Source organism: Typopeltis vanoorti, chromosome 16, assembly GCF_054136105.1.
Source record: "Typopeltis vanoorti isolate ZY-2024b chromosome 16, IOZ_Tvanoo_1.0, whole genome shotgun sequence".
Classification (NCBI taxonomy): domain Eukaryota; kingdom Metazoa; phylum Arthropoda; class Arachnida; order Uropygi; family Thelyphonidae; genus Typopeltis; species Typopeltis vanoorti.
The window spans coordinates 87035861-87049688 of record NC_143564.1 but is presented as its reverse complement, the minus strand read 5'-3'; the positions used below and the strand labels follow the sequence as shown (position 1 = coordinate 87049688).

General features: G+C 35.3%; 1 protein-coding gene across 1 annotated transcript in view; it reads right to left on the bottom strand.

The window, feature by feature from the left end:
• The window catches only part of alien (COP9 signalosome complex subunit 2 alien), a 395054-nt gene that overhangs the window by 201081 nt on the left and 180145 nt on the right, over positions 1-13828 (bottom strand). The window lies entirely within an intron of this gene.

Here is a 13828-nt window from a genome sequence, read left to right as displayed (position 1 = left end):
AAAATCTAAGGGGGGGGGTGGGGGGGGGGGAATAAAAAAAGATGATATGTATGCTGGTTCAATCAGAAAATTTGCACTTGCTGAGAAAAAAAAAAAAGTAAAGGAGATGGGAGTTCTTGTAGGAACTAATAATTTAAGTAATGACAAAGGATATGAAAGGTCTGTTGGTAGAGGTGAGAAAGAAATGTGAAAGAATAAAAATTGTAGGTTTTGTTAAATAGTGTTAATTTTATTAAAAAATGTGTTATCAAGTCCTCAATTATATCTTGTCTTCTGCGCCTTTGTAAAACTTATAGTTATCTCGTTTAAACCTTTCTTCTTAACCTTTACTATTCTTCTGACTTATGGCCGAAAATAATATAAAGCTCATGTGTGCAAGACTTACAGAACAAAGAAATCGCCTCTGGCTGGAGCCAATCTCTTTGTCTGACCTACTGGTGTTTATTCTCAACTGAATTTGTAAAATTTATTTAGTTTCTAGCTGTGCCACCAAATTCGTGGGTGGGAGATGAATCTCCCTCCAAAGAATAACACACAGTAAACCACATGGAAATTTTCTCTCTTAATTCTAAGTAATCTATCAACTTAAATTTCCTGTTATGCATTTGTAACAATATCTAGCTTTAAGGCTCACACAGATTCGAATTTATGAGTAGTGCAGTGGAAAAAGAAATCAGGCAAGTTATTTAAACAAGAAAACAATTTATTTAACATCAATGAAATGTACAATGGGTCAATTTTAAGTATTAATAAATTAGCTTCTATGCTTCAAATCACAACTAATTACTACGTTTACAATTTAGATCCTTATCATAATCAATTCTAGTAAGACCCGTGTCTATAATTTTCTCTCGTTAAACTTAGTAAAGCTCAGATCAATTTTTTACATAACATTCTGCAGGTTTAGGCAAGAGCTATAACATTAAATACTCGACGTTTCACCTTAAATTTCAGCCAGACCTTCTGTCACATATAACAAAATACTTCAATTATCAGCATAAGGCCTAAAGTCCTCAAGTATCACTATAAAACAAGTCCCTTAATTAAATCACCATCACAATCTTTTTCTCTAGCTAAACAATGAAAGATCTTACTTGAACAGAGGTCTGTACTTCTCTGAATGATCCATAAAATCAATTCTTTCTGTTACCATTCGACTTTAGCATTGAACTTGGGAAACTCTTCTGGGTTTTGAGAGATCCTTCTTTATCATCAGCGGACATCAGGAACTTGGCGGCATGGAAACTTAGCATCTGATTTCTTCTAAAACAGCTTATCTTAGTCACATTGGTCACTCAGCAATTTTCTATCTGGAACACAGGTCTCTGATGGCGATTACGATTTATCACCGACGATGTTAGCAAAACTCCACTGCCATAGCGTACATCGTAACTTCAGGTCAGAACCCCATGTCACCTCGAAACTTCTCGCTGACTCAAGAACGGGAACACACACCGGATCGACTCAAACTCGTACTCCAAGAAAAAGGCAAGACAAGACCCGTTTTGAAGTAGCGAACTGCTATTTATACTGTCCTGATGACCTTCGTTTTTGCTTATGTCATTGTCCCCAGGGTACTTTGGTGGTTTGCACCCATCACCCTCGTCAATCAGTGCAATTAGTCGCGAAACCTCTGCGCACTATTGACCCTCGAGGTTTGCAGTTGCCCCAGGTCATTATTTAATACTTTAATCCGTCTGGAATTACTAGTGACTAAGAGGTTTATTAAGACACAATTAATCTTACACTTATTTTTCTGTTCTTTTACAAAATCCTTTGAGGTGACAATATTCAGTAATATACAAAAATTATTTCCAAATTAAAAACTATGGAAATATCTCTATTAACCCACAAGTAACTTTTTAGGGAATTTTTGTTTACCAGTAAAATTGGTATATAAGAGGTTTTTGAACAAAGTTCCTCGTATACACGATTTTACAGTTTGCTACCCACACACAACAGTACCAAGTTAAGGAAAGCAATGATAGTGAATGATTCTATGCAGAAAATGATTCCTAGAAGAAATGGATGCGAGTTTTAAGATGTGTAGTGTGTTCGATGGGAAAAAAGACTTGCATAAGAGGAAGAGTCTACACTTGAATTCATTTGGAATCAGGAGCCTGCAACAATTACTTATTGTGATGAGACCTAATGCAGCGAGTACGGGAAACTAGATAATCTAGGGAGGAATGGAAAAAATGTGTGTGAAAATTCAACTATGGTATGCATCTGGCATAGGGGTGGAAATATGTGCCTTGGGTCAGACTTTCTGAGTATGTCTGGGGGGAAAAAGAGAAAGTTTTACAAAAAAAAAAAAAAAAAAAAAAAAAAAAAAAAAAAAAAGGCCAAATATATTGCATATCTAATTATAAGAATTAATCTAATTATAATTATATATAATATGGGGCAATATATCAAGCAATACTTAGTCTTTATTTGAGTTGTAAGTCAGCAGTTAGAATTGAAGGAAGTACAGGAAGATGGTTTAATGTTAAATCTGGTGTGAGACAAGGATGTACCTTATCCCCTCTGTTATTCATTATCTATATGGATGACATTATGAAGGAATGTGGTATTAAACCTGATATCAAAATTGGAGATGTTAATGTCAGCTCTTTGCTTTATGCGGATGATGTTATACTTCTAAATAAATCCGCTACAAGTCTGCAAGATTCTCTGACTAAATTGAATAGCTGTTGTAATAGACATGGTATGAAGGTCAGCAATAAAAAGACAAAGACAATGAAAATAGGTAGAATCATTGAAAATGTCAACTGTGTTGTGAATGGAGAACCTGTGGAACAAGTGAAACATTTCAGCTACTTAGGCACGATTTTTACTGAAGATGGTAAATTAAATATAGAAATAGACAACAGAATCAGCAAAGCTGGTATGGTGGGAAGTCAATTGAATAAATTCATATGGAATAAGAGAGAAATTAGTTGGAACACTAAATTAGCTGTATACAAGACAGTGTTCAAACCAGTTTTAACTTATGGATCTGAGAGCTGGGTCAGAAGTAAAACACTTGACCAAAGACTAGAGACCGCAGATATGAGAGTCCTGAGAAAGATTAGAGGCGTGAACAGATGGCATCAATGGCAATATCACATTAAAAATGAGGATATTAGGAAAAAACTTGACATTGTCAGCATCCAGGAATGCATTAGCAGAGCTAATCTCAGGTGGTATGGTCACCTAAATAGAATGGGAGAGGAAAGATTAGCAAAACAAGTGTTCTCTGCCAGGTTGGCAGGAAAACGACCCAGAGGAAGACCAAGATATAGGTGGATTGATACGGTACAAAGTGCCTTAGACGACAGAAATATAAGTTCTGATAATGTTGGAGTCTTGACAAGTAACAGACTGATTTGGAGGAAAACTGTAGATAGGAAGTTAGTAATGATGTAAATTTTTCATGTAGTACTGTCATATCCTGTACACCCCTTGAGGGTCCATGGCAGGAATTTGATGATGATGATGAATTATAAGAATAGGCTAGGTAGTAATTTGTTATGTCTATACACAAATGCCAGGAGCATCAAAAAGGAGTTGAGCGAGTGTTTTGTTGAATAAGATACGGCCTAAAATTGTTGGCATTAGTAAACCTTGGATATAAGAATCAGATATGGTAATTGGGATCAAGTGTAATGGATATACAGGTAACCCTTGTATAACGCGGTACTTATACAACGCGATTTCGATATAACACCGTTTACAAATTGTAGTAACCACTTATCTTTTCTTATATTTTTCACACGGTGAGACTTAACAATTAAATTTCATCTTCATTAAATTTGTGTCTGCCTGTATCGTGGATGTAGTTATAAATAGCGAATTTATATCAGGGGAAATACCCTTTAGCACTCATGTACATCAATTGTCTACTATATAAAGTGTTTATTATTGAAAATTATCTTCGTTTTCTGCCAGGAAAGGTCATTAAAAATCATAAGTGTGTTAATCTCAAGCTGAGCACTTTATTTTTTGATGAGTTACATAGAATATGTAATGCTTTTTTTATGTAAAAAATTTATTTTTATAGTTAAAGGGCTTTTGTGATGGTTAAAAACGAAATTAGCGAATTTAATTGATGGGGAAATATATTTAAATTAAGAGAAACTGGTACAATTAATAGATGACATCCAACTAAACAGCAGGGAAAGTTCTGCCAAAGATTCTGATTGGGATGAATCCATGAAAGAATTCAGTTTAAAGAATTAGCAGAAGGATTGGACTTGGCAAGAAAGTTAGGAAATTATTTTACGGATAATGATCCCTCAATGGAGCGCTCTGGAAAATTCACGAGACAATTGGATATTTGTTTAGTTGTACATTATGAACTTAATAAAAAATTGCAGCATAGTGGTGGTAAGCAAAGTCTTATTACCGACTTCTTGATAACTAAACCAGCTGAAGTATGCAATGAGAATTATACAAATGATGTCCAAGAGACTTCAAGTGATGAAGACATCCGGCCACTCATAAATAAAGAACATCTACGAAATGTTAGTTTTGAAGAGGTGTGATGATGATGATGATTAAAATATGCACTTTATTTTATTTAGCCTAAAACATTTATGCATTATTTGCAATGAAGTTTACATAAAATTTGTAATTTTATAAGCTTATACTATGCATTTGTTTCATAGTTTATGTTTTCTTAACTTACATGAATTACCTGAATTAAATAAAAATATTTTTTTGTTGGGTATGTAGTTATTTATATAATAAAAAAAAAAAAAAAAAAGATTTCGGAACATAACCCTACTTTTTCAATGTGATCCAAGTCTCGCATAATGCGATTTATATAACACGGCATTTCTATGGAACCTAACATCCGCGTTATACAAGGGTCACCTGTAGTATATTTAGGAATGACAGAAGAGATAGGAGAGGAGGGGAATATTACTAATGATATCAGACAACTTAAGTCCAATTAGAATAGAAATGCAAGAAAACAATGATATCAACAATGTCCCCTGAATGCTTAGATTCAGACTATCTGGTGCGAAGTGGAAGCTAACAGAATGAAACATATGGTGGGATGTTTCTACAGACCTTACACTTCTGTTGCAGGGGACAATGAAATGTATCAACTAATGGATCTTATGGATACTAAACGAATGATCATTATGGGTGACTAATTATCCAAACATTGACCGGGTAGAAGAGAAATCTCATAAGAATGAAGAGGAATTTATTGAATTATTGTGAGACAACTTTCTCAAATAGCATGTGAAAAAAAGAACTCGAGGTCAAAGAGTGTTAGATTTGTTCACTGCATTAAAAGGGGTCTCTGTTAAGAATAATTCTTGTTGGCATGATCACTACCACCAGTTGGTGATAGTAATCATGCTATGCTTTCTTGGGAAGTAGCTAATCATATTGATGTTCCCATTAGAACAGATAACATGTTGAACTACAAAGCTGGAAATTATGATCAACATAGGAGAATACTATACTATCTTTGGTCCCATGGTATCAGATACTGAATAGGAAAAATGTTAGCAATGCATGGAAATCTTTGAAAAAGTGCTTAAATGAGGTGGTATCTGAATATAGACCTATGTTTGAAGAATAAATAGGTTGGGAGTGAAATGGATGTGCAACTTATTAAACAAGAGATGCACAAGAAGAAGATGATGATATGGAAAGAATATCTTGAGAATAACAGTGAGAGGAGTTACGAAATGAATAAAGCACAGGCCAGAAAAGTAATGAGTATTGTGCAGAAAGCTAAATCAGCTTATGAAAAGAAACTGGCTATGCAGGCTAAAGGCAATCCCAGAGAATTTTATCATTATGCTGCAAGCAAAAGAAAGAATGATTGTGGAAGAATAACTTTACTGAATGAAGTGGTACTCTAGTGGCGGAAGCTAATGAGATTATTCAATTGATGAGTGCTCACTTTGCTATATATATCAACCAGGTGTATGTAACATGGTGCACAGTGCAGCTACTACTACATTGGATGAGAGCTAGAGGTGCATAAGACTGAGGAGCTGTCGCATAACCTCGATAAGAATTTGGCAATAGGGACAGATGGAATATCAGCTCGTTTGATAAAGGAATGTTCGACTGAATTGGCTAGGCCTTTCTCATGTTTGTGTAACCTTAGTCTCAGCTCAGGAATGATACCACATGAATGGGAGGAATGTATGATAGTTCCATTCTACATGGGTTGTGTAAAAACTGATGTGTCTATCTACCTACCTATCATTATCTCTGGTGTGGTAGTGAAAATTTTAGAGAAGTTGGTAAGAACTCACAGAAAAATGGGTAGACAAGCAAGATATACTCTGCAAGGAGCAGCATGGGCTTACTAAAAGAAGATCATGCTTTAACAATTTGCTCATCTTTTATAAAAATATTACGGCTGAGTTGGATAAAGGGAATAGATACACTATGATTTTGCTAATGCATTGAGAAGATACCACATGAAAGGCAGTTGCATAAACTGGAGAATATGGGACTGGAATATAAACTCTTGGCTAGGATCAGTGGATGGTTGATAGACAGATATCAAAAAATGGGTGTTAATCTGCCAGATTTAAGATGAGCCGTAGTGTCCCTCAGGGCTCAGTCTTTGGGTCATTGTTGTTCAATCTATACATTAATGACATTAGGAAGGGTCTAACAGGAGATGTACAACTGTTTGCCAATGATTTGAAGATAGGCAAGGTAATTAGGGATGCTAACGATATCCAGCACTTAAAAAATAATTTTAATAGGTTGGAAATTTGGACAAATGAAAATAGCTATCAGTTTAATGTTAGTAAGTTATGCACTTTGGCATGATGAGATTTCCAGTGGCATATTATATTAGCGTGATTATGCTACAAGAAACTGATGAATCTAGGGTTCTTGGCATCATGGTGGATAGGAATTTGAAGTTCAAAGGTCACAACAAAAGTTGCAAACACAACTCAGAGGACAACTGCAACGTTGAAGCAAACTGTGACATGTAAGGAGGACAAGAAAGTCATTTTACCTCTTTATAACACCTTCATAAGATCACACCCAAATTTTTGTATGCAGATTTGGTCTCCTGGATTCCGTGGGTGCAAAGAAGAGTCACAAAGATTAGATCTGGATTTTGATCATGAGGATAGACTGTGAGTGCATGGATTATAGATCTGATTAATAGGAGAAAGAGGAGTGATTATAGAGGTCTATAAGCTTCTGAATGGGAGTTATAGGATATCGTCTGATGAAATTTTTCACATGGAAGGTGGGGGGAAGGGGGGAGGTTGTGATTGTTCGTAGGTCAAGAAATGGGTAAGAGCTAGGTTTTTCTCTCACAGAGAGGTGAGTGAGTAGAATAGTTTGCTTTTTGGGATAGTGAATGAATCTAGTGTGAATGAATGTAAGAGAAGGTATGACAGCTAGTTTGGGTGATTTATAGCCTCTCTTGAGTCCTGACTCCCTGGAGGTCTCAAATAATAATAAGAATAAAAAAAATGTACAGACAACAAAAAGCATAATGTATAATAAATGCCTATAATAATAATAATAATAATAATAATAATGTATAATAAATGCATTATATTATACCATATAATGTATAATAAATATATTACCAAAATACAGTAAAAATGGAACACTAGGAAATTGATATAGTAATAATCTCCTATGTTTATCTAGAGAAACATAGGAGGTTATTACTATTATATGTAGAATTCAACTTGGCTGGATATCCTTTGGAAAAACATTGTGAAGTACTCAAAGGAAACATCCCAATTTGCCTTAAAAGAAAAATATTTGACAGTTTTATATTTCTGGTCATGACATATAGAAGTGAAACTATGACTAAAAAATTAACCAAAGCTGAAAGATTACCCAGAGGAAAATGGAAAGATTATTACTCAGTATTCCATTCTAGATAGAAAGCGCAGTACATGTAGAGCTCACACAAGGGTGAGAGACATAACAGCCATTAAAAGATCTGAACGTCAGGTTCATATTGCAAGAAGTAACACTCAAAAATGGGCAAGTTGATACCAGAATAGTATTCTAGAGATGGAAAGAGAGTTACCGGAAGACTAGAGAGATGGTGGGAGGATTAGATTAAAGAGATGGCTGAAACTGTGGCACAGGCCAATTTTAACTTATGTACTTTTGTTTTGCCTATAGAAAGGCTCAAGATAAGAATGAATGAAGGACTTTGGTAAGGTCTTCATCCAGCAGTGAACAGAAAACAGCTGCTGATGATGATGACGAATGTTTTTCTCATAAAATAATTAGTTTGAAATATAAGGTTGCATTTCTGTTCCCAAGAAGTGCTTCTTTAACTCAGACCATACTAACTTTGATACTGGAACGGTCACTTCATTTAGTATCCAATCTCTGCCTATGTAATACCACCCAAGCTGAATGAAGACTTGTTATATCTGAAGATAATTTTAACTAAATTTTTAAGAATTAACAAAATTAAGCAGCGGTGAATAAATAATAATGACTGGTATATAACAATTCCCCTGGGGTGCAATTCTAGCTCGCCTCCTCATGGTGCACCCTGGGTCATGCTAAAGAGCTAGAGCGACTGGCAGCCAGACCATTGTGCAATCTCCTGACCATACTTACACATGGAAACTCAAAACCTTCACAATGGTTCTTCTTCGAACTAGCTAATAAGGAATATTGGACATAATATCGTATCTTCCAGTTAAATGTTGTGGGTGCATCAAAATGTCAATGTCTTTCTAAACTTCTACGAGAAAAAAACGATCTACTTCTCATGCAAGAATCATATATCTAAACTGAAGATCAAGTTAAATCTAGAACAGTAATTCCTGGCTACAACATTCTCGGGATTACTTACAGTCGTAGCAACGGCAATATAACATATATCCGAAATGGTACTGAGAATGCTGTGCTGATATCTTTTTCGACTGATGACGAAATCCATAAGTTAGCTGTTAAAATAGAAGACATTACAATTGTGAATGTATATAAACCACCTGCAACTGTTTGGCCAAATGATGGTCTACAGACATACTCCCACCCAACGGTGTGTACTCTGGGGACTTCAACAGTCATCATACTTCTTGGAAATACGATCTGAATGATCAAAACCGGGAAATATTAGCTGAATGGGCAGATCAACACTGTCTTCACTTGGTTTTTGATGCCAAGGAAAAAAGCACCTTTAAATCAAGAGCCTGGAATAAGGAATATAACCCAGATTTGACATTCATCTCAACTGATAATGAAAATTTATCCATATTCTTGAGGCTTTTTCAAATAGCCAGCACCGTCCCGTCTTTATGGAATTAGGAACCCAAATTCCAGTGATAACATCATTTCCTAGACCAAGATGAAATTTCCAAAAAGTCGACTGGGAAAACTTCACTGCGGATCTAGATGCACACCTTAGAAGAATTCCCCCAACTTACAAAAAGTATACACGGTTCACTAGAGTAGTTATAGCGGTGGCAAAAATACACATTCCTTGAGGCTACCAAAAAGAATACGTGCCTGAATGGACCAATGAAAGCGAATCCCTGTATCGGGAATTCCTTGAAAGTAAGGATCCTGAGATAGAAGAACTGCTCCATAGTCTCAACGCTGCTCGTAGGGAAAAGTGGATTCAAAAAAATAACTGAAAACATAGATTTCAAACACTCTAGTAGAAAAGCCTGGTCGCTACCTAAGAAGCTTGGTTCAAACACCTCTGTACCAAAGAAATCTCCTCTTGTCAATCCGAATCAGATAACTGCTCATATTGTTTCGCTTTCTAGAGCTCCGACAGATAAAGAACATACTAAAGAGGTAAAAGGCAAACTAAAGGCTATGAAGTCTGTAACTCGAAAGAATCGTCAATTCTCTTTGCCTTTTTTCCCCGTGAGGAAATATCCTCGACGCTTCAAAATATCAGAGTGGGGAAGGCTCCTGGATTTGACAATGTTCATAATGAATTCCTGACGCACTGTGGACCTTATGCAAGATCGTGGCTGGCTAAGTTCTTTAACGATATACTTGAAAGTGGCTGCATTCCTAAAGAATTTAAAAGGACAAAAATCATTGCTGTGTTAAAACCAGGTAAGCCAACAGACAGAACTGAAAGCTATCGCCCCATAGCCCTTTTAAGTGCAACCTACAAATTGTTGGAGAGACTAATATTGAGCAGGATCAGTGATAAAATTTTGGAACGTGTTCCAATAGAACAAGCAGGGTTCAGAAGAGATCACAGCTGCACAGATCAAGTTCTCAGCTTAACAACCTACATTGAAGCAGAATTTCAAAGATGCCTGAAGACTACTGCAGTCTTTATTGACTTAACAGCGGCTTATGATACTGTTTGGAGGGAGGAACTCATATATAAATTTCTTAAGGTCATCCCATGTAAAATATTGGGTCATCTCCTAAACAACTTACTGAGTGATCGATATTTCAGGGTAGTCACCGGAGGAAGCATCAGTAAACAAAGAGTGCTTAAGAATGGATTACCTCAGGGCTCAGTGCTCACACCACTGCTTTTTAGCCTTCACATCGCAGATATTCCTGAAACAGCCAGCAGGAAGTTTACTTATGCAGATGATCTAGCTTTGGCGATCAGCGACAAGTCTATCAAAAGAACTGAAGAAATATTGACAAATGATCTGTTGGCTTTATGGCAGTTCTATAAAAAATGGAGATTAACACCAAATTCTGATAAAACCGAATGTTCTTGCTTTCACCTGAACAATAGTCTTGTAAATCAAAAACCAGAGATATATGCCGATGGAACATTAATTTTGTTTAATCCGACACCTAAATATCTGGGAATAACTCTGACATATAAACAGCATATGATTAATATCGCTGCTAAAGTTCGCGCCAGAAATAACAGTTCAGAAGCTTTGTGGTACTATATGGGGCTCAAGTGCCACAATTCTGCAGTGCACTGCAATTGTTCTAGTTTACAGTGCAGTAGAGTAGAGTGCTCCTGTCTGGCTCAATAGTTACCATGTCAATAAACTAGATACTCAACTTAACTCCACTCTGCACTTAATAACAGGTTGCATTAGGAGTACACCCTTACAATGGCTCCCCACTTTGAGCCATATTGCTACTCTGAAACTGCAACAACAGGAAGCCTTGCTTCGTGAATATAAAAGAATTTTAAATAACCATTATCTCCCAATACATGAATTTATTCCAGAAGCTTTATTCAATAGACTAAAATCCAGAAGACCTGCCATAAAAACCGTCCGTAATCTTCTTAGCCAGAATGACAGTATGGTGAGTAGGTGGGATGTGCTGTGGTCCCAAGTAGCATCACCTGAAGTTCGCAATTACATAAACATCTTCCAAAAACCATCTGGATTTGACCTTATAAGGAATATATGGACGACGGCTAATAGGATTCATACAGGCCATGGTGTATGTGGAGATTACTTTTAAAGTGGGGTAAGATACCAAATCCTCACTGTCCCTGTGGAGCTGAGACCCAAACCATTTACCATATAGTATAGGAATGCGAGCTGACAGTATATCCAGGTGACTTTAAGGATATCTTTGACCTATCCCCAGAGGCAATCAACTGGATCAAAAACCTAAATGTTAAAATATGACTAATCTTCTGTCTGATGCTTGTCATAAATTTCATATTTGTATTTGCCTGAATGTAGACTTTTTTTTTTAAATCATATATGTGTATCTTATCTATACTCATGTCTATTAATATCTTATTGTCTTTTAACCATGTGTACAAGCCATACGATAAATAAATAAATGACTGGTGATCAAAACACATAGCATAAAAAGAAATAAAAAAATTAATGAATAGGAGAAAGCTATGCCTTTATTTTATAATGGAATATGGTATCTTATAATAATAATAATAATAACATTTTATACTTCAGCAGTCCATTTTTGAATAATGATGACAAAAAACAGTTCATTATTAAATAAAAACCAAGGTAACTCAGTGAAATAATCTAGAGGTGCACTACTCAGAAAGGAGAATGTTAATATTCATTTTATTTGAGCATCCTCTTCCACTCCTCCAATATGGGATAATAATGATAAACTGGAATTATACTTCAATATTTATCATGAATGTATATGTTTCTATTGCCAAATCAGAAGCTCCTGACTCCCTGGTAATAATAATATACTTGAATTGATTGTTGTTTCAGTATTCTGATAAGGTCAGTCGAGAAAAATCACCATAGCTGGCTTTCATCAGAATCTCCACTTTCCTTTGCTAAAGCTCAAAACAGTTGCAAACAAAAAAATCATACATCCAAACACATCATGACAGTGAAAAACAAGCCGGAAACTTGTCTAATCTGGAAACTTTACAAGCTTAATTGGCCAAGAGATGCATCATACCTACTTTTTTCCCCTTTGGATGTTGGTAGAAGTTAAGTGGTATGTGGTTTTTGTTGCCCAGTTTGAGACAACCAACTTGCTTAATACTGGAAGCTTGAAAATTTCAATGTTTTAGTCTGCAGAGGTAGAGAAATTAGATTATGTAATTGTCAGCCCACTCATAAAATATTTACAACCTTTTGGATAGAATTCATGCTTTCTGTCTTAGAAAGCATGAATATCATTTTCCTTTCCTCGTGATATAATTTTCAATCCTTGTGATGCCCTCTGGATACCTCACAGTTGTAAGACTAAAATTTAACAGGCCAGAATGAATGCACATTCATTAAGATATCATCTTTTGCTCATTTGGCTAATTATTATTTTGAACATTTTTGCTCTCTTTTATTCATCCTCAGCCTTTATATTTTGGACCCACTACATAAATGACATTTTGCAAATTTGGTCACATTCAAAAGCACATTCATCCTCTTCTTAGAAAACATTAAAAACCTTCATTCTTAGATCAAATTTACTAAGGAAAAAGAAAATTCCAGTAGTTTAGCATTCTAAGACATTATGCTGACCAGAATGGCAACTGAAAATGGGCACCATTAAGACATAATTTAACAAAGTTCATATTGTTTGTTGTTCTGGTTCATCATTATAAGAATTCAGAGCTATTAAATGTCATGCAACTAAATGGGCTTAACCTTCTAACATATTACAGTTACAACAGCATTACCTCTCCAAACTCCACCAAACACAGGATTCCCATTCTTTATGTTTGTGAAATCTCTGAAGCTCAAAATATTGTATATCAATATATCCATATTGCATATATTGATATGCAATGATCATTGATATTTGATATGCATATCAATATATATGCAGATCAGGCCATTCAATGAAGAAGAGATTTAGAAGGGTTAGGAAAACAAATGGCCGAAGACTAGTGAACGCATACGAGAGATCTGAAAAAATATTTGGAGAGTGAACAGTGGCAATCTCATTAATCATCAATGGCAATGATCATTGCATATCAATGTAAAATAGTTCAGTGGCTGGGTGCAGAACAAGCACATCAACATGCAGAAAAACTGCTGTAAAATGAGATGACAAGCTATATATATATATATATATATATATATATATATATATATATATATATTGGTATATGATGAGCCAGTTAAATACATTTACATGGAATAAGACAAAAATTATCCAAAAAATTTACTCAGAGAGAGAGATATAAGCTAATGTTTAAATCAATTTCAAATTGTGAATCAGAGAGATGGGTTAGGAAAACAAATGGCTAATGACTAGTAAACAGATATGAGAGATCTGAAAAAATATTCAGAGATTGAACAGTGGCAATCTCATCAATCATCAATGATCATTGCATATCAATGTAAAGTAGTTCATTGGCTGGGTGCAAAACAAGCACATCAACATGCAGAAAAACTGCTGTAAAGTGAGATGACAAGATATTACATCCTCAATACAAATTTCATACAATAATATTCTA